The sequence below is a fragment of the Oncorhynchus nerka genome, linkage group LG8 (genome assembly GCF_034236695.1).
Source record: "Oncorhynchus nerka isolate Pitt River linkage group LG8, Oner_Uvic_2.0, whole genome shotgun sequence".
In the NCBI taxonomy this organism is placed as follows: Eukaryota; Metazoa; Chordata; class Actinopteri; order Salmoniformes; family Salmonidae; genus Oncorhynchus; species Oncorhynchus nerka.
Window position 1 is genome coordinate 853,724 of NC_088403.1, and position 26,084 is coordinate 879,807.

General features: G+C 51.9%; 1 protein-coding gene across 1 annotated transcript in view; it reads left to right on the top strand.

The window, feature by feature from the left end:
• Positions 1-26,084, top strand: part of LOC135572803 (stimulated by retinoic acid gene 8 protein homolog) — a 101,963-nt gene that overhangs the window by 42,666 nt on the left and 33,213 nt on the right. The gene's annotated exons all lie outside the window — the stretch shown is intronic.

The window sequence follows — 26,084 nt, forward strand, 5'->3', positions numbered from 1 at the left end:
GTCCTGCTATCTATCACAGTGGTGTTACCAGTCCTGCTATCTATCACAGTGGTGTTACCAGTCCTGCTCTCTATCACAGTGGTGTTACCAGTCCTGCTATCTATCACAGTGGTGTTACCAGTCCTGCTATCTATCACAGTGGTGTTACCAGTCCTGCTATCTATCACAGTGGTGTTACCAGTCTTGCTCTCTATCACAGTGGTGTTACCAGTCCTGCTATCTATCACAGTGGTGTTACCAGTCCTACTATCTATCACAGTATCACAGTGGTGTTACCAGTCCTACTATCTATCACAGTATCACAGTGGTGTTACCAGTCCTGCTCTCTATCACAGTGGTGTTACCAGTCCTGCTATCTATCACAGTGGTGTTACCAGTCCTGCTCTCTATCACAGTGGTGTTACCAGTCCTGCTCTCTATCACAGTGGTGTTACCAGTCCTGCTATCTATCACAGTGGTGTTACAGTGGTGTTACCAGTCCTGCTCTCTATCACAGTGGTGTTACCAGTCCTGCTCTCTATCACAGTGGTGTTACCAGTCCTGCTCTCTATCACAGTGGTGTTACCAGTCCTGCTATCTATCACAGTGGTGTTACCAGTCCTGCTCTCTATCACAGTGGTGTTACCATTCCTGCTCTCTATCACAGTGGTGTTACCAGTCCTGCTCTCTATCACAGTATCACAGTGGTGTTACAGTGGTGTTACCAGTCCTGCTATCTATCACAGTGGTGTTACCAGTCCTGCTCTCTATCACAGTGGTGTTACCAGTCCTGCTCTCTATCACAGTGGTGTTACCAGTCCTGCTATCTATCACATAGGTGTTACAGTGGTGTTACCAGTCCTGCTATCTATCACAGTGGTGTTACCAGTCCTGCTATCTATCACAGTGGTGTTACCAGTCCTGCTCTCTATCACAGTGGTGTTACCAGTCCTGCTATCTATCACAGTGGTGTTACAGTGGTGTTACCAGTCCTGCTATCTATCACAGTGGTGTTACCAGTCCTGCTATCTATCACAGTGGTGTTACCAGTCCTGCTATCTATCACAGTGGTGTTACCAGTCCTGCTATCTATCACAGTGGTGTTACCAGTCCCGCTATCTATCACAGTGGTGTTACCAGTCCTGCTATCTATCACAGTGGTGTTACCAGTCCTGCTATCTATCACAGTGGTGTTACAGTGGTGTTACCAGTCCTGTTATATATCACAGTATGACAGTGGTGTTACCAGTCCCACTATCTATCACAGTGGTGTTACCAGTCCTGCTCTCTATCACAGTGGTGTTACCAGTCCTGCTCTCTATCACAGTGGTGTTACCAGTCCTGCTATCTATCACAGTGGTGTTACCAGTCCTGCTATCTATCACAGTGGTGTTACCAGTCCTGCTATCTATCACAGTGGTGTTACCAGTCCTGCTATCTATCACAGTGGTGTTACCAGTCCTGCTCTCTATCACAGTGGTGTTACCAGTCCTGCTATCTATCACAGTGGTGTTACCAGTCCTACTATCTATCACAGTATCACAGTGGTGTTACCAGTCCTACTATCTATCACAGTATCACAGTGGTGTTACCAGTCCTGCTCTCTATCACAGTGGTGTTACCAGTCCTGCTATCTATCACAGTGGTGTTACCAGTCCTGCTCTCTATCACAGTGGTGTTACCAGTCCTGCTCTCTATCACAGTGGTGTTACCAGTCCTGCTATCTATCACAGTGGTGTTACAGTGGTGTTACCAGTCCTGCTCTCTATCACAGTGGTGTTACCAGTCCTGCTCTCTATCACAGTGGTGTTACCAGTCCTGCTCTCTATCACAGTGGTGTTACCAGTCCTGCCATCTATCACAGTGGTGTTACCAGTCCTGCTCTCTATCACAGTGGTGTTACCATTCCTGCTCTCTATCACAGTGGTGTTACCAGTCCTGCTCTCTATCACAGTATCACAGTGGTGTTACAGTGGTGTTACCAGTCCTGCTATCTATCACAGTGGTGTTACCAGTCCTGCTCTCTATCACAGTGGTGTTACCAGTCCTGCTCTCTATCACAGTGGTGTTACCAGTCCTGCTCTCTATCACAGTGGTGTTACCAGTCCTGCTATCTATCACAGTGGTGTTACAGTGGTGTTACCAGTCCTGCTATCTATCACAGTGGTGTTACCAGTCCTGCTATCTATCACAGTGGTGTTACCAGTCCTGCTATCTATCACAGTGGTGTTACCAGTCCTGCTATCTATCACAGTGGTGTTACCAGTCCCGCTATCTATCACAGTGGTGTTACCAGTCCTGCTATCTATCACAGTGGTGTTACCAGTCCTGCTATCTATCACAGTGGTGTTACAGTGGTGTTACCAGTCCTGCTATCTATCACAGTGGTGTTACCAGTCCTGCTCTCTATCACAGTGGTGTTACCAGTCCCGCTATCTATCACAGTGGTGTTACCAGTCCTGCTATCTATCACAGTGGTGTTACCAGTCCTGCTATCTATCACAGTGGTGTTACAGTGGTGTTACCAGTCCTGCTCTCTATCACAGTGGTGTTACCAGTCCTGCTCTCTATCACAGTGGTGTTACCAGTCCCGCTATCTATCACAGTGGTGTTACCAGTCCTGCTCTCTATCACAGTGGTGTTACAGTGGTGTTACCAGTCCTGCTATCTATCACAGTGGTGTTACCAGTCCTGCTATCTATCACAGTGGTGTTACCAGTCCTGCTCTCTATCACAGTGGTGTTACCAGTCCTGCTATCTATCACAGTGGTGTTACCAGTCCTGCTATCTATCACAGTGGTGTTACCAGTCCTGCTATCTATCACAGTGGTGTTACCAGTCCTGCTATCTATCACAGTGGTGTTACCAGTCCTGCTATCTATCACAGTGGTGTTACCAGTCCTGCTATCTATCACAGTATCACAGTGGTGTTACCAGTCCTGCTCTCTATCACAGTGGTGTTACCAGTCCTGCTCTCTATCACAGTGGTGTTACCAGTCCTGCTATCTATCACAGTGGTGTTACCAGTCCTGCTCTCTATCACAGTGGTGTTACCAGTCCTGCTCTCTATCACAGTGGTGTTACCAGTCCTGCTATCTATCACAGTGGTGTTACAGTGGTGTTACCAGTCCTGCTCTCTATCACAGTGGTGTTACAGTGGTGTTACCAGTCCTGCTCTCACAGTGGTGTTACCAGTCCTGCTCTCTATCACAGTGGTGTTACCAGTCCTGCTCTCTATCACAGTGGTGTTACCAGTCCTGCTATCTATCACAGTAGTGTTACCAGTCCTGCTCTCTATCACAGTGGTGTTACCATTCCTGCTCTCTATCACAGTGGTGTTACCAGTCCTGCTCTCTATCACAGTATCACAGTGGTGTTACAGTGGTGTTACCAGTCCTGCTATCTATCACAGTGGTGTTACCAGTCCTGCTCTCTATCACAGTGGTGTTACCAGTCCTGCTCTCTATCACAGTGGTGTTACCAGTCCTGCTCTCTATCACAGTGGTGTTACCAGTCCTGCTATCTATCACAGTGGTGTTACAGTGGTGTTACCAGTCCTGCTATCTATCACAGTGGTGTTACCAGTCCTGCTATCTATCACAGTGGTGTTACCAGTCCTGCTCTCTATCACAGTGGTGTTACCAGTCCTGCTATCTATCACAGTGGTGTTACAGTGGTGTTACCAGTCCTGCTATCTATCACAGTGGTGTTACCAGTCCTGCTATCTATCACAGTGGTGTTACCAGTCCTGCTATCTATCACAGTGGTGTTCCTGCTATCTATCACAGTGGTGTTACCCGCTCTCTATCACAGTGGTGTTACCAGTCCTGCTCTCTATCACAGTGGTGTTACCAGTCCTGCTATCTATCACAGTGGTGTTACCAGTCCTGCTATCTATCACAGTGGTGTTACAGTGGTGTTACCAGTCCTGCTATCTATCACAGTGGTGTTACCAGTCCTGCTATCTATCACAGTGGTGTTACAGTGGTGTTACCAGTCCCACTATCTATCACAGTGGTGTTACCAGTCCTGCTCTCTATCACAGTGGTGTTACCAGTCCTGCTCTCTATCACAGTGGTGTTACCAGTCCTGCTATCTATCACAGTGGTGTTACCAGTCCTGCTATCTATCACAGTGGTGTTACCAGTCCTGCTATCTATCACAGTGGTGTTACCAGTCCTGCTATCTATCACAGTGGTGTTACCAGTCCTGCTCTCTATCACAGTGGTGTTACCAGTCCTGCTATCTATCACAGTGGTGTTACCAGTCCTACTATCTATCACAGTATCACAGTGGTGTTACCAGTCCTACTATCTATCACAGTATCACAGTGGTGTTACCAGTCCTGCTCTCTATCACAGTGGTGTTACCAGTCCTGCTATCTATCACAGTGGTGTTACCAGTCCTGCTCTCTATCACAGTGGTGTTACCAGTCCTGCTATCTATCACAGTGGTGTTACAGTGGTGTTACCAGTCCTGCTCTCTATCACAGTGGTGTTACCAGTCCTGCTCTCTATCACAGTGGTGTTACCAGTCCTGCTCTCTATCACAGTGGTGTTACCAGTCCTGCTATCTATCACAGTGGTGTTACCAGTCCTGCTCTCTATCACAGTGGTGTTACCATTCCTGCTCTCTATCACAGTGGTGTTACCAGTCCTGCTCTCTATCACAGTATCACAGTGGTGTTACAGTGGTGTTACCAGTCCTGCTATCTATCACAGTGGTGTTACCAGTCCTGCTCTCTATCACAGTGGTGTTACCAGTCCTGCTCTCTATCACAGTGGTGTTACCAGTCCTGCTCTCTATCACAGTGGTGTTACCAGTCCTGCTATCTATCACATAGGTGTTACAGTGGTGTTACCAGTCCTGCTATCTATCACAGTGGTGTTACCAGTCCTGCTATCTATCACAGTGGTGTTACCAGTCCTGCTCTCTATCACAGTGGTGTTACCAGTCCTGCTATCTATCACAGTGGTGTTACAGTGGTGTTACCAGTCCTGCTATCTATCACAGTGGTGTTACCAGTCCTGCTATCTATCACAGTGGTGTTACCAGTCCTGCTATCTATCACAGTGGTGTTACCAGTCCTGCTATCTATCACAGTGGTGTTACCAGTCCCGCTATCTATCACAGTGGTGTTACCAGTCCTGCTATCTATCACAGTGGTGTTACCAGTCCTGCTATCTATCACAGTGGTGTTACAGTGGTGTTACCAGTCCTGCTATCTATCACAGTGGTGTTACCAGTCCTGCTCTCTATCACAGTGGTGTTACCAGTCCCGCTATCTATCACAGTGGTGTTACCAGTCCTGCTATCTATCACAGTGGTGTTACCAGTCCTGCTATCTATCACAGTGGTGTTACAGTGGTGTTACCAGTCCTGCTCTCTATCACAGTGGTGTTACCAGTCCTGCTCTCTATCACAGTGGTGTTACCAGTCCCGCTATCTATCACAGTGGTGTTACCAGTCCTGCTCTCTATCACAGTGGTGTTACAGTGGTGTTACCAGTCCTGCTATCTATCACAGTGGTGTTACCAGTCCTGCTATCTATCACAGTGGTGTTACCAGTCCTGCTCTCTATCACAGTGGTGTTACCAGTCCTGCTATCTATCACAGTGGTGTTACCAGTCCTGCTATCTATCACAGTGGTGTTACCAGTCCTGCTCTCTATCACAGTGGTGTTACCAGTCCTGCTATCTATCACAGTGGTGTTACCAGTCCTACTATCTATCACAGTATCACAGTGGTGTTACCAGTCCTACTATCTATCACAGTATCACAGTGGTGTTACCAGTCCTGCTCTCTATCACAGTGGTGTTACCAGTCCTGCTATCTATCACAGTGGTGTTACCAGTCCTGCTCTCTATCACAGTGGTGTTACCAGTCCTGCTCTCTATCACAGTGGTGTTACCAGTCCTGCTATCTATCACAGTGGTGTTACAGTGGTGTTACCAGTCCTGCTCTCTATCACAGTGGTGTTACCAGTCCTGCTCTCTATCACAGTGGTGTTACCAGTCCTGCTCTCTATCACAGTGGTGTTCAGTCCTGCTATCTATCACAGTGGTGTTACCAGTCCTGCTCTCTATCACAGTGGTGTTACCATTCCTGCTCTCTATCACAGTGGTGTTACCAGTCCTGCTCTCTATCACAGTATCACAGTGGTGTTACAGTGGTGTTACCAGTCCTGCTATCTATCACAGTGGTGTTACCAGTCCTGCTCTCTATCACAGTGGTGTTACCAGTCCTGCTCTCTATCACAGTGGTGTTACCAGTCCTGCTCTCTATCACAGTGGTGTTACCAGTCCTGCTATCTATCACAGTGGTGTTACAGTGGTGTTACCAGTCCTGCTATCTATCACAGTGGTGTTACCAGTCCTGCTATCTATCACAGTGGTGTTACCAGTCCTGCTCTCTATCACAGTGGTGTTACCAGTCCTGCTATCTATCACAGTGGTGTTACAGTGGTGTTACCAGTCCTGCTATCTATCACAGTGGTGTTACCAGTCCTGCTATCTATCACAGTGGTGTTACCAGTCCTGCTATCTATCACAGTGGTGTTACCAGTCCTGCTATCTATCACAGTGGTGTTACCAGTCCCGCTCTCTATCACAGTGGTGTTACCAGTCCTGCTCTCTATCACAGTGGTGTTACCAGTCCTGCTATCTATCACAGTGGTGTTACCAGTCCTGCTATCTATCACAGTGGTGTTACAGTGGTGTTACCAGTCCTGCTATCTATCACAGTGGTGTTACCAGTCCTGCTATCTATCACAGTGGTGTTACAGTGGTGTTACCAGTCCTGCTCTCTATCACAGTGGTGTTACCAGTCCTGCTCTCTATCACAGTGGTGTTACCAGTCCCGCTATCTATCACAGTGGTGTTACCAGTCCTGCTCTCTATCACAGTGGTGTTACAGTGGTGTTACCAGTCCTGCTATCTATCATAGTGGTGTTACCAGTCCTGCTCTCTATCACAGTGGTGTTACCAGTCCTGCTCTCTATCACAGTATCACAGTGGTGTTACAGTGGTGTTACCAGTCCTGCTATCTATCACAGTGGTGTTACCAGTCCTGCTCTCTATCACAGTGGTGTTACCAGTCCTGCTCTCTATCACAGTGGTGTTACCAGTCCTGCTCTCTATCACAGTGGTGTTACCAGTCCTGCTATCTATCACAGTGGTGTTACAGTGGTGTTACCAGTCCTGCTATCTATCACAGTGGTGTTACCAGTCCTGCTATCTATCACAGTGGTGTTACAGTGGTGTTACCAGTCCTGCTATCTATCACAGTGGTGTTACCAGTCCTGCTATCTATCACAGTGGTGTTACCAGTCCTGCTATCTATCACAGTGGTGTTACCAGTCCTGCTATCTATCACAGTGGTGTTACCAGTCCCGCTCTCTATCACAGTGGTGTTACCAGTCCTGCTCTCTATCACAGTGGTGTTACCAGTCCTGCTATCTATCACAGTGGTGTTACCAGTCCTGCTATCTATCACAGTGGTGTTACCAGTCCTGCTATCTATCACAGTGGTGTTACAGTGGTGTTACCAGTCCTGCTATCTATCACAGTGGTGTTACCAGTCCTGCTCTCTATCACAGTGGTGTTACCAGTCCTGCTATCTATCACAGTGGTGTTACCAGTCCTGCTATCTATCACAGTGGTGTTACCAGTCCTGCTATCTATCACAGTGGTGTTACAGTGGTGTTACCAGTCCTGCTCTCTATCACAGTGGTGTTACCAGTCCTGCTCTCTATCACAGTGGTGTTACCAGTCCCGCTATCTATCACAGTGGTGTTACCAGTCCTGCTCTCTATCACAGTGGTGTTACAGTGGTGTTACCAGTCCTGCTATCTATCATAGTGGTGTTACCAGTCCTGCTCTCTATCACAGTGGTGTTACCAGTCCTGCTATCTATCACAGTGGTGTTACCAGTCCTGCTCTCTATCACAGTGGTGTTACCAGTCCTGCTATCTATCACAGTGGTGTTACCAGTCCTGCTATCTATCACAGTGGTGTTACCAGTCCTGCTATCTATCACAGTGGTGTTACCAGTCCTGCTATCTATCACAGTGGTGTTACCAGTCCTGCTATCTATCACAGTGGTGTTACCAGTCCTGCTCTCTATCACAGTGGTGTTACCAGTCCTGCTATCTATCACAGTGGTGTTACCAGTCCTACTATCTATCACAGTATCACAGTGGTGTTACCAGTCCTACTATCTATCACAGTCTCACAGTGGTGTTACCAGTCCTGCTCTCTATCACAGTGGTGTTACCAGTCCTGCTCTCTATCACAGTGGTGTTACCAGTCCTGCTCTCTATCACAGTGGTGTTACCAGTCCTGCTATCTATCACAGTGGTGTTACAGTGGTGTTACCAGTCCTGCTCTCTATCACAGTGGTGTTACCAGTCCTGCTCTCTATCACAGTGGTGTTACCAGTCCTGCTCTCTATCACAGTGGTGTTACCAGTCCTGCTATCTATCACAGTGGTGTTACCAGTCCTGCTCTCTATCACAGTGGTGTTACCAGTCCCGCTATCTATCACAGTGGTGTTACCAGTCCTGCTCTCTATCACAGTGGTGTTACAGTGGTGTTACCAGTCCTGCTATCTATCACAGTGGTGTTACCAGTCCTGCTATCTATCACAGTGGTGTTACCAGTCCTGCTCTCTATCACAGTGGTGTTACCAGTCCTGCTCTCTATCACAGTGGTGTTACCAGTCCTGCTCTCTATCACAGTATCACAGTGGTGTTACAGTGGTGTTACCAGTCCTGCTATCTATCACAGTGGTGTTACCAGTCCTGCTCTCTATCACAGTGGTGTTACCAGTCCTGCTCTCTATCACAGTGGTGTTACCAGTCCTGCTCTCTATCACAGTGGTGTTACCAGTCCTGCTATCTATCACAGTGGTGTTACAGTGGTGTTACCAGTCCTGCTATCTATCACAGTGGTGTTACCAGTCCTGCTATCTATCACAGTGGTGTTACCAGTCCTGCTCTCTATCACAGTGGTGTTACCAGTCCTGCTATCTATCACAGTGGTGTTACAGTGGTGTTACCAGTCCTGCTATCTATCACAGTGGTGTTACCAGTCCTGCTATCTATCACAGTGGTGTTACCAGTCCTGCTATCTATCACAGTGGTGTTACCAGTCCTGCTATCTATCACAGTGGTGTTACCAGTCCCGCTATCTATCACAGTGGTGTTACCAGTCCTGCTATCTATCACAGTGGTGTTACCAGTCCTGCTATCTATCACAGTGGTGTTACAGTGGTGTTACCAGTCCTGCTATCTATCACAGTGGTGTTACCAGTCCTGCTCTCTATCACAGTGGTGTTACCAGTCCCGCTATCTATCACAGTGGTGTTACCAGTCCTGCTATCTATCACAGTGGTGTTACCAGTCCTGCTATCTATCACAGTGGTGTTACAGTGGTGTTACCAGTCCTGCTCTCTATCACAGTGGTGTTACCAGTCCTGCTATCTATCACAGTGGTGTTACCAGTCCTGCTCTCTATCACAGTGGTGTTACCAGTCCCGCTATCTATCACAGTGGTGTTACCAGTCCTGCTCTCTATCACAGTGGTGTTACAGTGGTGTTACCAGTCCTGCTATCTATCACAGTGGTGTTACCAGTCCTGCTATCTATCACAGTGGTGTTACCAGTCCTGCTCTCTATCACAGTGGTGTTACCAGTCCTGCTCTCTATCACAGTGGTGTTACCAGTCCTGCTATCTATCACAGTGGTGTTACCAGTCCTGCTCTCTATCACAGTGGTGTTACCAGTCCTGCTATCTATCACAGTGGTGTTACCAGTCCTGCTATCTATCACAGTGGTGTTACCAGTCCTGCTATCTATCACAGTGGTGTTACCAGTCCTGCTCTCTATCACAGTGGTGTTACCAGTCCTGCTATCTATCACAGTGGTGTTAGCAGTCCTGCTATCTATCACAGTATGACAGTGGTGTTACCAGTCCTGCTATCTATCACAGTGGTGTTACCAGTCCTGCTATCTATCACAGTGGTGTTACCAGTCCTGCTATCTATCACAGTGGTGTTACCAGTCCTGCTATCTATCACAGTGGTGTTACAGTGGTGTTACCAGTCCTGCTCTCTATCACAGTGGTGTTACCAGTCCTACTATCTATCACAGTATCACAGTGGTGTTACCAGTCCTGCTATCTATCACAGTGGTGTTACCAGTCCTGCTATCTATCACAGTGGTGTTACCAGTCCTGCTCTCTATCACAGTGGTGTTACCAGTCCTGCTCTCTATCACAGTGGTGTTACCAGTCTATCATTTATTCAACAACACCAAATGAGTAATTTGGCCTGTATCCAACATTCAGTAAAGTAGGCCCCCATACAGACAGAATATTCTGCCATCGGTGACAACTGATGTGTTACTGTAATGAGACCTTATTCAGAGTGAAAACCTGGTAGAGAGACAACCATCACTATACTGCTACTCAGCCCAGGAGGGAGGGAGGGAAACAACCATCACTATACTGCTACTCAGCCCAGGAGGGAGGGAGACAACCATCACTATACTGCTACTCAGCCCAGGAGGGAGGGAGGGAGACAACCATCACTATACTGCTACTCAGCCCAGGAGGGAGGGAGACAACCATCACTATACTGCTACTCAGCCCAGGAGGGAGGGATACTGCTACTCAGCCCAGGAGGGAGGGGGGGAGACAACCATCACTATACTGCTACTCAGCCCAGGAGGGAGGGAGACAACCATCACTATACTGCTACTCAGCCCAGGAGGGAGGGAGGGAAACAACCATCACTATACTGCTACTCAGCCCAGGAGGGAGGGAGGGAGGGAGACAACCATCACTATACTGCTACTCAGCCCAGGAGGGAGGGAGGGAGACAACCATCACTATACTGCTACTCAGCCCAGGAGGGAGGGAGGGAAACAACCATCACTATACTGCTACTCAGCCCAGGAGGGAGGGAGACAACCATCACTATACTGCTACTCAGCCCAGGAGGGAGGAGGGAGAGACAACCATCACTATACTGCTACTCAGCCCAGGAGGGAGGGAGACAACCATCACTATACTGCTACTCAGCCCAGGAGGGAGGGAGGAGGGAGGGAGGGAGGGAGGGAGACAACCATCACTATACTGCTACTCAGCCCAGGAGGGAGGGAGACAACCATCACTATACTGCTACTCAGCCCAGGAGGGAGGGAGGGAGACAACCATCACTATACTGCTACTCAGCCCAGGAGGGAGGGAGGGAAACAACCATCACTATACTGCTACTCAGCCCAGGAGGGAGGGAGACAACCATCACTATACTGCTACTCAGCCCAGGAGGGAGGGAGACAACCATCACTATACTGCTACTCAGCCCAGGAGGGAGGGGGAGGAGACAACCATCACTATGCTACTCAGCCCAGGAGGGAGGGAGGGAGGAGACAACCATCAGCCCAGGGAGGGAGGGAGACAACCATCACTATACTGCTACTCAGGCCAGGAGGGAGGGAGACAACCATCACTATACTGCTACTCAGCCCAGGAGGGAGGGAGGGAGACAACCATCACTATACTGCTACTCAGCCCAGGAGGGAGGGAGACAACCATCACTATACTGCTACTCAGCCCAGGAGGGAGGGAGACAACCATCACTATACTGCTACTCAGCCCAGGAGGGAGGGGGGAGACAACCATCACTATACTGCTACTCAGCCCAGGAGGGAGGGAGACAACCATCACTATACTGCTACTCAGCCCAGGAGGGAGGGAGACAACCATCACTATACTGCTACTCAGCCCAGGAGGGAGGGAGGGGGAGACAACCATCACTATACTGCTACTCAGCCCAGGAGGGAGGGAGACAACCATCACTATACTGCTACTCAGCCCAGGAGGGAGGGAGGGAGACAACCATCACTATACTGCTACTCAGCCCAGGAGGGAGGGAGACAACCATCACTATACTGCTACTCAGCCCAGGAGGGAGGGAGGGAGGGAAACAACCATCACTATACTGCTACTCAGCCCAGGAGGGAGGGAGGGAGGGAGACAACCATCACTATACTGCTACTCAGCCCAGGAGGGAGGGAGGGAGGGAGACAACCATCACTATACTGCTACTCAGCCCAGGAGGGAGGGAGGGAGACAACCATCACTATACTGCTACTCAGCCCAGGAGGGAGGGAGACAACCATCACTATACTGCTACTCAGCCCAGGAGGGAGGGAGACAACCATCACTATACTGCTACTCAGCCCAGGAGGGAGGGAGACAACCATCACTATACTGCTACTCAGCCCAGGAGGGAGGGAGGGAGGGAGACAACCATCACTATACTGCTACTCAGCCCAGGAGGGAGGGAGACAACCATCACTATACTGCTACTCAGCCCAGGAGGGAGGGAGGGAGACAACCATCACTATACTGCTACTCAGCCCAGGAGGGAGGGAGGGAGGGAGACAACCATCACTATACTGCTACTCAGCCCAGGAGGGAGGGAGGGAGACAACCATCACTATACTGCTACTCAGCCCAGGAGGGAGGGAGGGAGGGAGACAACCATCACTATACTGCTACTCAGCCCAGGAGGGAGGGAGACAACCATCACTATACTGCTACTCAGCCCAGGAGGGAGGGAGGGAGGGAGACAACCATCACTATACTGCTACTCAGCCCAGGAGGGAGGGAGGGAGGGAGACAACCATCACTATACTGCTACTCAGCCCAGGAGTAAGGGAGACAACCATCACTATACTGCTACTCAGCCCAGGAGGGAGACAACCATCACTATACTGCTACTAAGCCCAGGAGGGAGGGAGACAACCATCACTATACTGCTACTCAGCCCAGGAGGGAGGGAGACAACCATCACTATACTGCTACTCAGCCCAGGAGGGAGGGAGGGAGGGAGACAACCATCACTATACTGCTACTCAGCCCAGGAGGGAGGGAGACAACCATCACTATACTGCTACTCAGCCCAGGAGGGAGGGAGACAACCATCACTATACTGCTACTCAGCCCAGGAGGGAGGGAGACAACCATCACTATACTGCTACTCAGCCCAGGAGGGAGGGAGGGAAACAACCATCACTATACTGCTACTCAGCCCAGGAGGGAGACAACCATCACTATACTGCTACTAAGCCCAGGAGGGAGGGAGACAACCATCACTATACTGCTACTCAGCCCGGGAGGGAGGGAGACAACCATCACTATACTGCTACTCAGCCCAGGAGGGAGGGAGGGAAACAACCATCACTATACTGCTACTCAGCCCAGGAGGGAGACAACCATCACTATACTGCTACTAAGCCCAGGAGGGAGGGAGACAACCATCACTATACTGCTACTCAGCCCGGGAGGGAGGGAGACAACCATCACTATACTGCTACTCAGCCCAGGAGGGAGGGAGACAACCATCACTATACTGCTACTCAGCCCAGGAGGGAGGGAGACAACCATCACTATACTGCTACTCAGCCCAGGAGGGAGGGAGACAACCATCACTATACTGCTACTCAGCCCAGGAGGGAGGGAGACAACCATCACTATACTGCTACTCAGCCCAGGAGGGAGGGAGACAACCATCACTATACTGCTACTCAGCCCAGGAGTAAGGGAGGGAGGGAGACAACCATCACTATACTGCTACTCAGCCCAGGAGGGAGGGAGACAACCATCACTATACTGCTACTCAGCCCAGGAGGGAGGGAGGGAAACAACCATCACTATACTGCTACTCAGCCCAGGAGGGAGGGAGGGAGGGAGACAACCATCACTATACTGCTACTCAGCCCAGGAGGGAGGGAGGGAGACAACCATCACTATACTGCTACTCAGCCCAGGAGGGAGGGAGGGAGGGAAACAACCATCACTATACTGCTACTCAGCCCAGGAGGGAGGGAGACAACCATCACTATACTGCTACTCAGCCCAGGAGGGAGGGAGGGAAACAACCATCACTATACTGCTACTCAGCCCAGGAGGGAGGGAGTGAGGGAGACAACCATCACTATACTGCTACTCAGCCCAGGAGGGAGGGAGGGAGACAACCATCACTATACTGCTACTCAGCCCAGGAGGGAGGGAGGGAGACAACCATCACTATACTGCTACTCAGCCCAGGAGGGAGGGAGACAACCATCACTATACTGCTACTCAGCCCAGGGGGGGGGGAAACAACCATCACTATACTGCTACTCAGCCCAGGAGGGAGACAACCATCACTATACTGCTACTAAGCCCAGGAGGGAGGGAGACAACCATCACTATACTGCTACTCAGCCCGGGAGGGAGGGAGACAACCATCACTATACTGCTACTCAGCCCAGGAGGGAGGGAGACAACCATCACTATACTGCTACTCAGCCCAGGAGGGAGGGAGACAACCATCACTATACTGCTACTCAGCCCAGGAGGGAGGGAGACAACCATCACTATACTGCTACTCAGCCCAGGAGGGAGGGAGACAACCATCACTATACTGCTACTCAGCCCAGGAGGGAGGGAGACAACCATCACTATACTGCTACTCAGCCCAGGAGTAAGGGAGGGAGGAGACAACCATCACTATACTGCTACTCAGCCCAGGAGGGAGGGAGACAACCATCACTATACTGCTACTAAGCCCAGGAGGGAGGGAGGGAAACAACCATCACTATACTGCTACTCAGCCCAGGAGGGAGGGAGGGAGGGAGACAACCATCACTATACTGCTACTCAGCCCAGGAGGGAGGGAGGGAGACAACCATCACTATACTGCTACTCAGCCCAGGAGGGAGGGAGGGAGGGAAACAACCATCACTATACTGCTACTCAGCCCAGGAGGGAGGGAGACAACCATCACTATACTGCTACTCAGCCCAGGAGGGAGGGAGGGAAACAACCATCACTATACTGCTACTCAGCCCAGGAGGGAGGGAGGGAGGGAGACAACCATCACTATACTGCTACTCAGCCCAGGAGGGAGGGAGGGAGACAACCATCACTATACTGCTACTCAGCCCAGGAGGGAGGGAGGGAGACAACCATCACTATACTGCTACTCAGCCCAGGAGGGAGGGAGACAACCATCACTATACTGCTACTCAGCCCAGGAGGGAGGGAGGGAAACAACCATCACTATACTGCTACTCAGCCCAGGAGGGAGACAACCATCACTATACTGCTACTAAGCCCAGGAGGGAGGGAGACAACCATCACTATACTGCTACTCAGCCCGGGAGGGAGGGAGACAACCATCACTATACTGCTACTCAGCCCAGGAGGGAGGGAGGGAGACAACCATCACTATACTGCTACTCAGCCCAGGAGGGAGGGAGACAACCATCACTATACTGCTACTCAGCCCAGGAGGGAGGGAGACAACCATCACTATACTGCTACTCAGCCCAGGAGGGAGGAGACAACCATCACTATACTGCTACTCAGCCCAGGAGGGAGGAGACAACCATCACTATACTGCTACTCAGCCCAGGAAGGGAGGGAGGGAGACAACCATCACTCACTGCTACTCAGCCCAGGAGGGAGGGAGGGAGACAACCATCACTATACTGCTACTCAGCCCAGGAGGGAGGGAGGGAAACAACCATCACTATACTGCTACTCAGCCCAGGAGGGAGGGAGGGAGGAGACAACCATCACTATACTGCTACTCAGCCCAGGAGGGAGGGAGGGAGACAACCATCACTATACTGCTACTCAGCCCAGGAGGGAGGGAGGGAAACAACCATCACTATACTGCTACTCAGCCCAGGAGGGAGGGAGGGAGGGAGACAACCATCACTATACTGCTACTCAGCCCAGGAGGGAGGGAGGGAGGAAACAACCATCACTATACTGCTACTCAGCCCAGGAGGGAGGGAGACAACCATCACTATACTGCTACTCAGCCCAGGAGGGAGGGGGAGGGAAACAACCATCACTATACTGCTACTCAGCCCAGGAGGGAGGGAGGGAGGGAGGGAGACAACCATCACTATACTGCTACTCAGCCCAGGAGGGAGGGAGGGAGACAACCATCACTATACTGCTACTCAGCCCAGGAGGGAGGGAGGGAGACAACCATCACTATACTGCTACTCAGCCCAGGAGGGAGGGAGACAACCATCACTATACTGCTACTCAGCCCAGGAGGGAGGGGGGGAGACAACCATCACTATACTGCTACTCAGCCCAGGAGGGAGGGAGGGAAACAACCATCACTATACTGCTACTCAGCCCAGGAGGGAGGGAGGGAGGGAGGGAGACAACCATCACTATACTGCTACTCAGCCCAGGAGGGAGGAACAGAGGCTCACTCAGCCCAGGAGGAGGGAGGGAGGCTCTCAGAGACAAGGGAGGTCACTATACTGCTACTCAGCCCAGGAGGGAGGGGGGGAGACAACCATCACTATACTGCTACTCAGCCCAGGAGGGAGGGAGGGAGACAACCATCACTATACTGCTACTCAGCCCAGGAGGGAGGGAGGGAGACAACCATCACTATACTGCTACTCAGCCCAGGAGGGAGGGAGGGAGACAACCATCACTATACTGCTACTCAGCCCAGGAGGGAGGGAGGGAGACAACCATCACTATACTGCTACTCAGCCCAGGAGGGAGGGAGGGAGACAACCATCACTATACTGCTACTCAGCCCAGGAGGGAGGGAGGGAGGGAGACAACCATCACTATACTGCTACTCAGCCCAGGAGGGAGGGAGGGAGACAACCATCACTATACTGCTACTCAGCCCAGGAGGGAGGGAGACAACCATCACTATACTGCTACTCAGCCCAGGAGGACAACCATCACTATACTCAGCCCAGGAGGGAGGGAGACAACCATCACTATACTGCTACTCAGCCCAGGAGGGAGGGAGACAACCATCACTATACTGCTACTCAGCCCAGGAGGGAGGGAGGGAAACAACCATCACTATACTGCTACTCAGCCCAGGAGGGAGGGAGGGAGACAACCATCACTATACTGCTACTCAGCCCAGGAGGGAGGGAGACAACCATCACTATACTGCTACTCAGCCCAGGAGGGAGGGAGACAACCATCACTATACTGCTACTCAGCCCAGGAGGGAGGGAGACAACCATCACTATACTGCTACTCAGCCCAGGAGGGAGGGAGGGAAACAACCATCACTATACTGCTACTCAGCCCAGGAGGGAGGGAGGGAGACAACCATCACTATACTGCTACTCAGCCCAGGAGGGAGGGAGACAACCATCACTATACTGCTACTCAGCCCAGGAGGGAGGGAGACAACCATCACTATACTGCTACTCAGCCCAGGAGGGAGGGAGACAACCATCACTATACTGCTACTCAGCCCAGGAGGGAGGGAGGGAAACAACCATCACTATACTGCTACTCAGCCCAGGAGGGAGGGAGGGAGACAACCATCACTATACTGCTACTCAGCCCAGGAGGGAGGGAGACAACCATCACTATACTGCTACTCAGCCCAGGAGCCTGGGAGAGAGAGGTGATGGCTGACTAAAAGTATTTGTGCAAGTTCTCCCACTTAAAAAGATGAGAGAGGCCTGTAATTTTCATCATAGGTACAATTCAACTATGACAGACAAAATGAGAGAAAAAATCCAGAAAATCACATTGTAGGATTTTAATGAATTTATTTGCAAATTATGTTGGAAAAGCCAGGGAGGGAGGGAGGGAGGGAGGGAGGGAGGGAGGGAGGGAGGGAGGGGGGAGGGAGGGAGGGATGGAGGGAGGGAGGGAGGGAGGGAGGGAGGGAGGGAGGGAGGGAGGGATGGAGGGAGGAGGGAGGGAGGGAGGGAGGGAGGGATGGAGGGAGGGAGGGAGGGAGGGAGGGAGGGAGGGAGGGAGGAGGGAGGGAGGGAGGGAGGGAGGGAGGGAGGGAGGGAGGGAGGAGGAGGGAGGGAGGGATGGAGGGAGGGAGGGAGGGAGGGAGAGGGAGGGATGGAGGGAGGGAGGGAGGGATGGAGGGAGGGATGGAGGGAGGGAGGGAGGGATGGAGGGAGGGGAGGGAGGGAGGGAGGGAGGGAGGGATGGAGGGAGGGAGGGAGGGATGGAGGGAGGGAGGGAGGGAGGGATGGAGGGAGGGAGGGAGGGAGGGAGGGAGGGAGGGAGGGAGACAACCATCCGATGGTTGTCTCCCCCCTCCCTCCTTTTTTCCTGTAGGGTTTTGTTTTTCCACATAGTGAAGTGGCGTCGGTTTTCTCAATGTTATTAGCTTTTTAATAAGTGATATGTTACACTGTTCAGGCTTTCTACTGATACATTTACACCTTCACTATTACAGGGACACATTTTGTCCAGGACGTTGTATAGGATGGATGCTGACTGTGAAGGCTCTGAGAGACTCTGGGTTGAGGTCAGTGGGCTGACTGTGAACGCTCTGAGAGACTCTGGGTTGAGGTCAGTGGGCTGACTGTGAACGCTCTGAGAGACTCTGGGTGGAGGTCAGTGGGCTGACTGTGAAGGCTCTGAGAGACTCTGGGTTGAGGTCAGTGGGCTGACTGTGAAGGCTCTGAGAGACTCTGGGTTGAGGTCAGTGGGCTGACTGTGAACGCTCTGAGAGACTCTGGGTTGAGGTCAGTGGGCTGACTGTGAAGGCTCTGAGAGACTCTGGGTTGAGGTCAGTGGGCTGACTGTGAACGCTCTGAGAGACTCTGGGTGGAGGTCAGTGGGCTGACTGTGAACGCTCTGAGAGACTCTGGGTTGAGGTCAGTGGGCTGAACGCTCTGAGAGACTCTGGGTTGAGGTCAGTGGGCTGACTGTGAACGCTCTGAGAGACTCTGGGTTGAGGTCAGTGGGCTGACTGTGAACGCTCTGAGAGACTCTGGGTTGAGGTCAGTGGGCTGACTGTGAAGGCTCTGAGAGACTCTGGGTTGAGGTCAGTGGGCTGACTGTGAAGGCTCTGAGAGACTCTAGGTTGAGGTCAGTGGGCTGACTGTGAACGCTCTGAGAGACTCTGGGTTGAGGTCAGTGGGCTGATTGTGAAGGCTCTGAGAGACTCTAGGTTGAGGTCAGTGGGCTGACTGTGAACGCTCTGAGAGACTCTGGGTTGAGGTCAGTGGGCTGACTGTGAACGCTCTGAGAGACTCTGGGTGGAGGTCAGTGGGCTGACTGTGAACGCTCTGAGAGACTCTGGGTTGAGGTCAGTGGGCTGACTGAACGCTCTGAGAGACTCTGTGTTGAGGTCAGTGGACTGAACGCTCTGAGAGACTCTGTGTTGAGGTCAGTGGGCTGACTGTGAACGCTCTGAGAGACTCTGGGTGAGGTCAGTGGGCTGACTGTGAACGCTCTCTGGGTTGAGGTCAGTGGGCTGAACGCTCTGAGAGACTCTGGGTTGAGGTCAGTGGGCTGACTGTGAACGCTCTGAGAGACTCTGGGTTGAGGTCAGTGGGCTGAACGCTCTGAGAGACTCTGGGTTGAGGTCAGTGGGCTGACTGTGAACGCTCTGAGAGACTCTGGGTTGAGGTCAGTGGGCTGACTGTGAACGCTCTGAGAGACTCTGGGTGGAGGTCAGTGGGCTGACTGTGAACGCTCTGAGAGACTCTGGGTTGAGGTCAGTGGGCTGACTGTGAACGCTCTGAGAGACTCTGGGTTGAGGTCAGTGGACTGAACGCTCTGAGAGACTCTGTGTTGAGGTCAGTGGGCTGACTGTGAACGCTCTGAGAGACTCTGGGTTGAGGTCAGTGGGCTGACTGTGAACGCTCTGAGAGACTCTGGGTTGAGGTCAGTGGGCTGAACGCTCTGAGAGACTCTGGGTTGAGGTCAGTGGGCTGACTGTGAACGCTCTGAGAGACTCTGGGTTGAGGTCAGTGGGCTGAACGCTCTGAGAGACTCTGGGTTGAGGTCAGTGGGCTGACTGTGAACGCTCTGAGAGACTCTGGGTTGAGGTCAGTGGGCTGACTGTGAACGCTCTGAGAGACTCTGGGTTGAGGTCAGTGGGCTGACTGTGAACGCTCTGAGAGACTCTGGGTTGAGGTCAGTGGGCTGAACGCTCTGAGAGACTCTGGGTTGAGGTCAGTGGGCTGACTGTGAACGCTCTGAGAGACTCTGGGTTGAGGTCAGTGGGCTGACTGTGAACGCTCTGAGAGACTCTGGGTTGAGGTCAGTGGGCTGACTGTGAACGCTCTGAGAGACTCTGGGTTGAGGTCAGTGGGCTGAACGCTCTGAGAGACTCTGGGTTGAGGTCAGTGGGCTGACTGTGAACGCTCTGAGAGACTCTGGGTTGAGGTCAGTATTAAAGTAGTCTACAGTACTACTGCCAAGAGATGAGCTGTAGGTGTACCTACCATAGGAGTCCCCTCGAAGCCTACCATTGACTATGTACATACCCAGCATGCAACAGAGCTGTGAGCTCTCTCTCTCCTCTCTCCCCCTCCCCTGGTGACCAGCTTAGACAATCTATATTTAATTGGGTCCTACCTCTGTTCTCCTCTTATGGCTTCACAGCTTTAACAGTTCATATATTCAGGTGGCTGAACAGGGCAGGTCTCAGAACAGGGCAGGTCTCAGAACAGGGCAGGTCTCAGAACAGGGCAGGTCTCAGAACAGAGCAGGTCTCAGAACAGGGCAGGTCTCAGAACAGGGCAGGTCTCAGAACAGGGCAGGTCTCAGAACAGGGCAGGTCTCAGAACAGGGCAGGTCTCAGAACAGGGCAGGTCTCAGAACAGGGCAGGTCTCAGAACAGGGCAGGTCTCAGAACAGAGCAGGTCTCAGAACAGAGCAGGTCTCAGAACAGGACAGGTCTCAGAACGGAGCAGAGCAGGTCTCAGAACAGGGCAGGTCTCAGAACAGGGCAGGTCTCAGAACAGGGCAGGTCTCAGAACAGAGCAGGTCTCAGAACAGAGCAGGTCTCAGAACAGGGCAGGTCTCAGAACAGGGCAGGTCTCAGAACAGGGCAGGTCTCAGAACAGGGCAGGTCTCAGAACAGGGCAGGTCTCAGAACAGAGCAGGTCTCAGAACAGAGCAGGTCTCAGAACAGGACAGGTCTCAGAACGGAGCAGAGCAGGTCTCAGAACAGGGCAGGTCTCAGAACAGGGCAGGTCTCAGAACAGGGCAGGTCTCAGAACAGAGCAGGTCTCAGAACAGAGCAGGTCTCAGAACAGGGCAGGTCTCAGAACAGGGCAGGTCTCAGAACAGGGCAGGTCTCAGAACAGGGCAGGTCTCAGAACAGGACAGGTCTCAGAACGGAACAGAGCAGGTCTCAGAACAGGGCAGGTCTCAGAACAGGGCAGGTCTCAGAACAGGGCAGGTCTCAGAACAGAGCAGGTCTCAGAACAGGGCAGGTCTCAGAACAGGGCAGGTCTCAGAACAGAGCAGGTCTCAGAACAGGGCAGGTCTCAGAACAGGGCAGGTCTCAGAACAGGGCAGGTCTCAGAACAGGGCAGGTCTCAGAACAGAGCAAGTCTCAGAACAGGGCAGGTCTCAGAACATGTTAGTGGTAAGGCAGAGGAGAGCGGGAGGGATGAGGAAAGAGAGAAGAGAGAGGATCTAGGAACAGGAGGGAGAGAGAAAGAGAGAATGGGACAAGGTAGAGGAGAGAGGGGGAGAAGAGAGAGTGAGGGCGAGAAAAGAGAGAAAGAGACAGGGTAGAGGAGAGAGGGGGAGAAGAGAGAGAGAGGATCTAGGGAGAGGAGGGAGAGAGAAAGAAAGAAAGGGACAAGGTAGAGGAGAGAGGGGGAGAAGAGAGAGAGAGAGAGACAGGGTAGAGGAGAGAAGAGAGAGAGAGGGAGAGAGACAGGGTAGAGGAGAGAAGAGACAGGGTAGAGGAGAGAAGAGACAGGGTAAAGGAGAGAAGAGAGAGAGACAGGGTAGAGAAGAGAGAGAGAGAGAGACAGGGTAGAGGAGAGAAGAGACAGGGTAGAGGAGAGAAGAGACAGGGTAGAGGAGAGAGAGACAGGGTAGAGGAGAGAGAGACAGGGTAGAGGAGGGAGAGACAGGGTAGAGGAGAGAAGAGACAGGGTAAAGGAGAGAAGAGACAGGATAGAGGAGAGAAGAGACAGGGTAGAGAAGAGAGAGAGACAAGGTAGAGGAGAGAGAGACAGGATATAGGAGAGAAGAGACAGGGTAGAGAAGATAGAGAGACAGGGTAGAGGAGAGAGAGAGAGACAGGGTAAAGGAGAGAGAGACAGGGTAGAGGAGAGAAGAGAGAGAGAGACAGGGTAAAGGAGAGAAGAGACAGGGTAGAGGAGAGAAGAGAGAGACAGGGTAGAGGAGAGAGAGACAGGGTAGAGGAGAGAAGAGACAGGGTAGAGGAGAGAAGAGAGAGACAGGGTAGAGGAGAGAGAGACAGGGTAGAGGAGAGAAGAGACAGGGTAGAGGAGAGAAGAGACAGGGTAGAGGAGAGAAGAGACAGGGTAAAGGAGAGAAGAGACAGGGTAAAGGAGAGAGAGAGAGACAGGGTAGAGGAGAGAAGAGAGAGAGAGACAGGGTAGAGGAGAGAAGAGACAGGGTAGAGGAGAGAAGAGACAGGGTAGAAGAGAGAAGAGACAGGGTAGAGGAGAGAAGAGACAGGGTAGAGGAGAGAAGAGACAGGGTAGAGGAGAGAAGAGACAGGGTAGAGGAGAGAAGAGACAGGGTAGAGGAGAGAAGAGAGAGAGAGACAGGGTAGAGGAGAGAGAGACAGGGTAGAGGAGAGAAGAGACAGGGTAGAGGAGAGAGAGACAGGGTAGAGGAGAGAAGAGACAGGGTAGAGGAGAGAAGAGAGAGAGACAGGGTAGAGGAGAGAAGAGACAGGGTAGATGAGAGAAGAGAAAGGGTAGAGGAGAGAAGAGACAGGGTAAAGGAGAGAGAGAGAGACAGGGTAGAGGAGAGAAGAGAGAGAGAGACAGGGTAGAGGAGAGAAGAGACAGGGTAGAGGAGAGAGAGACAGGGTAGAGGAGAGAGAGACAGGGTAGAGGAGAGAAGAGACAGGGTAGAGGAGAGAAGAGACAGGGTAGAGGAGAGAAGAGACAGGGTAGAGGAGAGAAGAGACAGGGTAGAGGAGAGAAGAGACAGGGTAGAGGAGAGAAGAGACAGGGTAGAGGAGAGAAGAGACAGGGTAGAGGAGAGAGGAGAGAGAGACAGGGTAGAGGACAGGGTAGAGGAGAGAGAGACAGGGTAGAGGAGAGAGAGACAGGGTAGAGGAGAGAAGAGAGAGAGACAGGGTAGAGGAGAGAAGAGAGAGAGAGACAGGGTAGAGGAGAGAGAGAGAGAGACAGAGAGAGGAGAGAGAGAGACAGGGTAGAGGAGAGAGAGAGAGAGAGAGAGAGGGAGAGAGAGAGAGAGAGAGAGAGAGAGAGACAGAGAGAGAGAGAGAGACAGAGAGAGAGACAGAGAGAGAGAGAGAGACAGAGAGAGAGACAGAGAGAGACAGAGAGAGAGAGACAGAGAGAGAGAGAGAGAGAGAGAGAGAGAGAGAGAGAGAGAGACAGAGAGAGAGAGAGACAGAGAGAGAGACAGAGAGAGAGAGAGAGAGAGAGAGAGAGAGAGAGAGAGAGAGAGAGAGAGATGGTAAAGGTGGTGGCTTTGGAGCAGCTCTCATTAAGAATTCACTTTTAATTAGGTCTCCCTCAACAAAGGACTGGGCCCAGACGTGGCCTGGATAACACACACAGACATACACACACTCCCTGTTCACAGAAACCGATGTACTGGCAGGGAACGGGGTTCACATGAAGTCCCTCTGCCTCCATCTTCCCATTGGAGGAGAAGGTCAGAGGGGAGGGACCTCCTGGCTTTCTCATCCAATGGGATTTAATAAGAAGTCGGGGAGAAAGGACTCAAGGAGTATGTTCTTTGAGATTGTCCCAATGCTCTCTCTCTTAATAATTACCTTCTCTACTCAGTCTCTTTTCCCTGCTCCTCTGTCCTCTGATGGACTGGTGTTGACTCATTACCAACCACTTGTCTCTGTGTGTCTCCAGTCCTGTCTGCTCCTCTGTCCTCTGATGGACTGGTGTTGACTCATTACCAACCACTTGTCTCTGTGTGTCTCCAGTCCTGTCTGCTCCTCTGTCCTCTGATGGACTGGAGGACTGGTGTTGACTCATTACCAACCACTTGTCTCTTGTGTGTCTCCAGTCCTGTCTGCTCCTCTGTCCTCTGATGGACGGTGTTGACTCATTACCAACCACTTGTCTCTGTGTGTCTCCAGTCCTGTCTGCTCCTCTGTCCTCTGATGGACTGGAGGACTGGTGTTGACTCATTACCAACCACTTGTCTCTGTGTGTCTCCAGTCCTGTCTGCTCCTCTGTCCTCTGATGGACTGGTGTTGACTCATTACCAACCACTTGTCTCTGTGTCTCCAGTCCTGTCTGCTCCTCTGTCCTCTGATGGACTGGAGGACTGGTGTTTACTCATTACCAACCACTTGTCTCTGTGTGTCTCCAGTCCTGTCTGCTCCTCTGTCCTCTGATGGACTGGTGTTGACTCATTACCAACCACTTGTCTCTGTGTCTCCAGTCCTGTCCTGGCCTCTCCTCAGTGTGGGGACTGGTGTTTACTCATTACCAACCACTTGTCTCTGTGTGTCTCCAGTCCTGTCTGCTCCTCTGTCCTCTGATGGACTGGTGTTGACTCATTACCAACCACTTGTCTCTGTGTCTCCAGTCCTGTCCTGGCCTCTCCTCAGTGTGGGGACTGGTGTTTACTCATTACCAACCACTTGTCTCTGTGTGTCTCCAGTCCTGTCCTGGCCTCTCCTCAGTGTGGGGACTGGTGTTTACTCATTACCAACCACTTGTCTCTGTGTGTCTCCAGTCCTGTCCTGGCCTCTCCTCAGTGTGGGGACTGGTGTTGACTCATTACCAACCACTTGTCTCTGTGTGTCTCCAGTCCTGTCCTGGCCTCTCCTCAGTGTGGGGACTGGTGTTGACTCATTACCAACCACTTGTCTCTGTGTGTCTCCAGTCCTGTCCTGGCCTCTCCTCAGTGTGGGGACTGGTGTTGACTCATTACCAACCACTTGTCTCTGTGTGTCTCCAGTCCTGTCCTGGCCTCTCCTCAGTGTGGGGACTGGTGTTGACTCATTACCAACCACTTGTCTCTGTGTGTCTCCAGTCCTGTCCTGGCCTCTCCTCAGTGTGGGGACTGGTGTTGACTCATTACCAACCACTTGTCTCTGTGTGTCTCCAGTCCTGTCCTGGCCTCTCCTCAGTGTGGGGACTGGTGTTGACTCATTACCAACCACTTGTCTCTGTGTGTCTCCAGTCCTGTCCTGGCCTCTCCTCAGTGTGGGGACTGGTGTTGACTCATTACCAACCACTTGTCTCTGTGTGTCTCCAGTCCTGTCCTGGCCTCTCCTCAGTGTGGGGACTGGTGTTGACTCATTACCAACCACTTGTCTCTGTGTGTCTCCAGTCCTGTCCTGGCCTCTCCTCAGTGTGGGGACTGGTGTTGACTCATTACCAACCACTTGTCTCTGTGTGTCTCCAGTCCTGTCCTGGCCTCTCCTCAGTGTGGGGACTGGTGTTGACTCATTACCAACCACTTGTCTCTGTGTGTCTCCAGTCCTGTCCTGGCCTCTCCTCAGTGTGGGGACTGGTGTTTACTCATTACCAACCACTTGTCTCTGTGTGTCTCCAGTCCTGTCCTGGCCTCTCCTCAGTGTGGGGACTGGTGTTTACTCATTACCAACCACTTGTCTCTGTGTCTCCAGTCCTGTCCTGGCCTCTCCTCAGTGTGGGGACTGGTGTTGACTCATTACCAACCACTTGTCTCTGTGTGTCTCCTGTCCTGGCCTCTCCTCAGTGTGGGGACTGGTGTTGACTCATTACCAACCACTTGTCTCTGTGTCTCCAGTCCTGTCCTGGCCTCTCCTCAGTGTGGGGACTGGTGTTGACTCATTACCAACCACTTGTCTCTGTGTGTCTCCAGTCCTGTCTGCTCCTCTGTCCTCTGATGGACTGGTGTTGACTCATTACCAACCACTTGTCTCTGTGTGTCTCCAGTCCTGTCTGCTCCTCTGTCCTCTGATGGACTGGAGGACTGGTGTTGACTCATTACCAACCACTTGTCTCTGTGTGTCTCCAGTCCTGTCTGCTCCTCTGTCCTCTGATGGACTGGTGTTGACTCATTACCAACCACTTGTCTCTGTGTGTCTCCTGTCCTGGCCTCTCCTCAGTGTGGGGACTGGTGTTGACT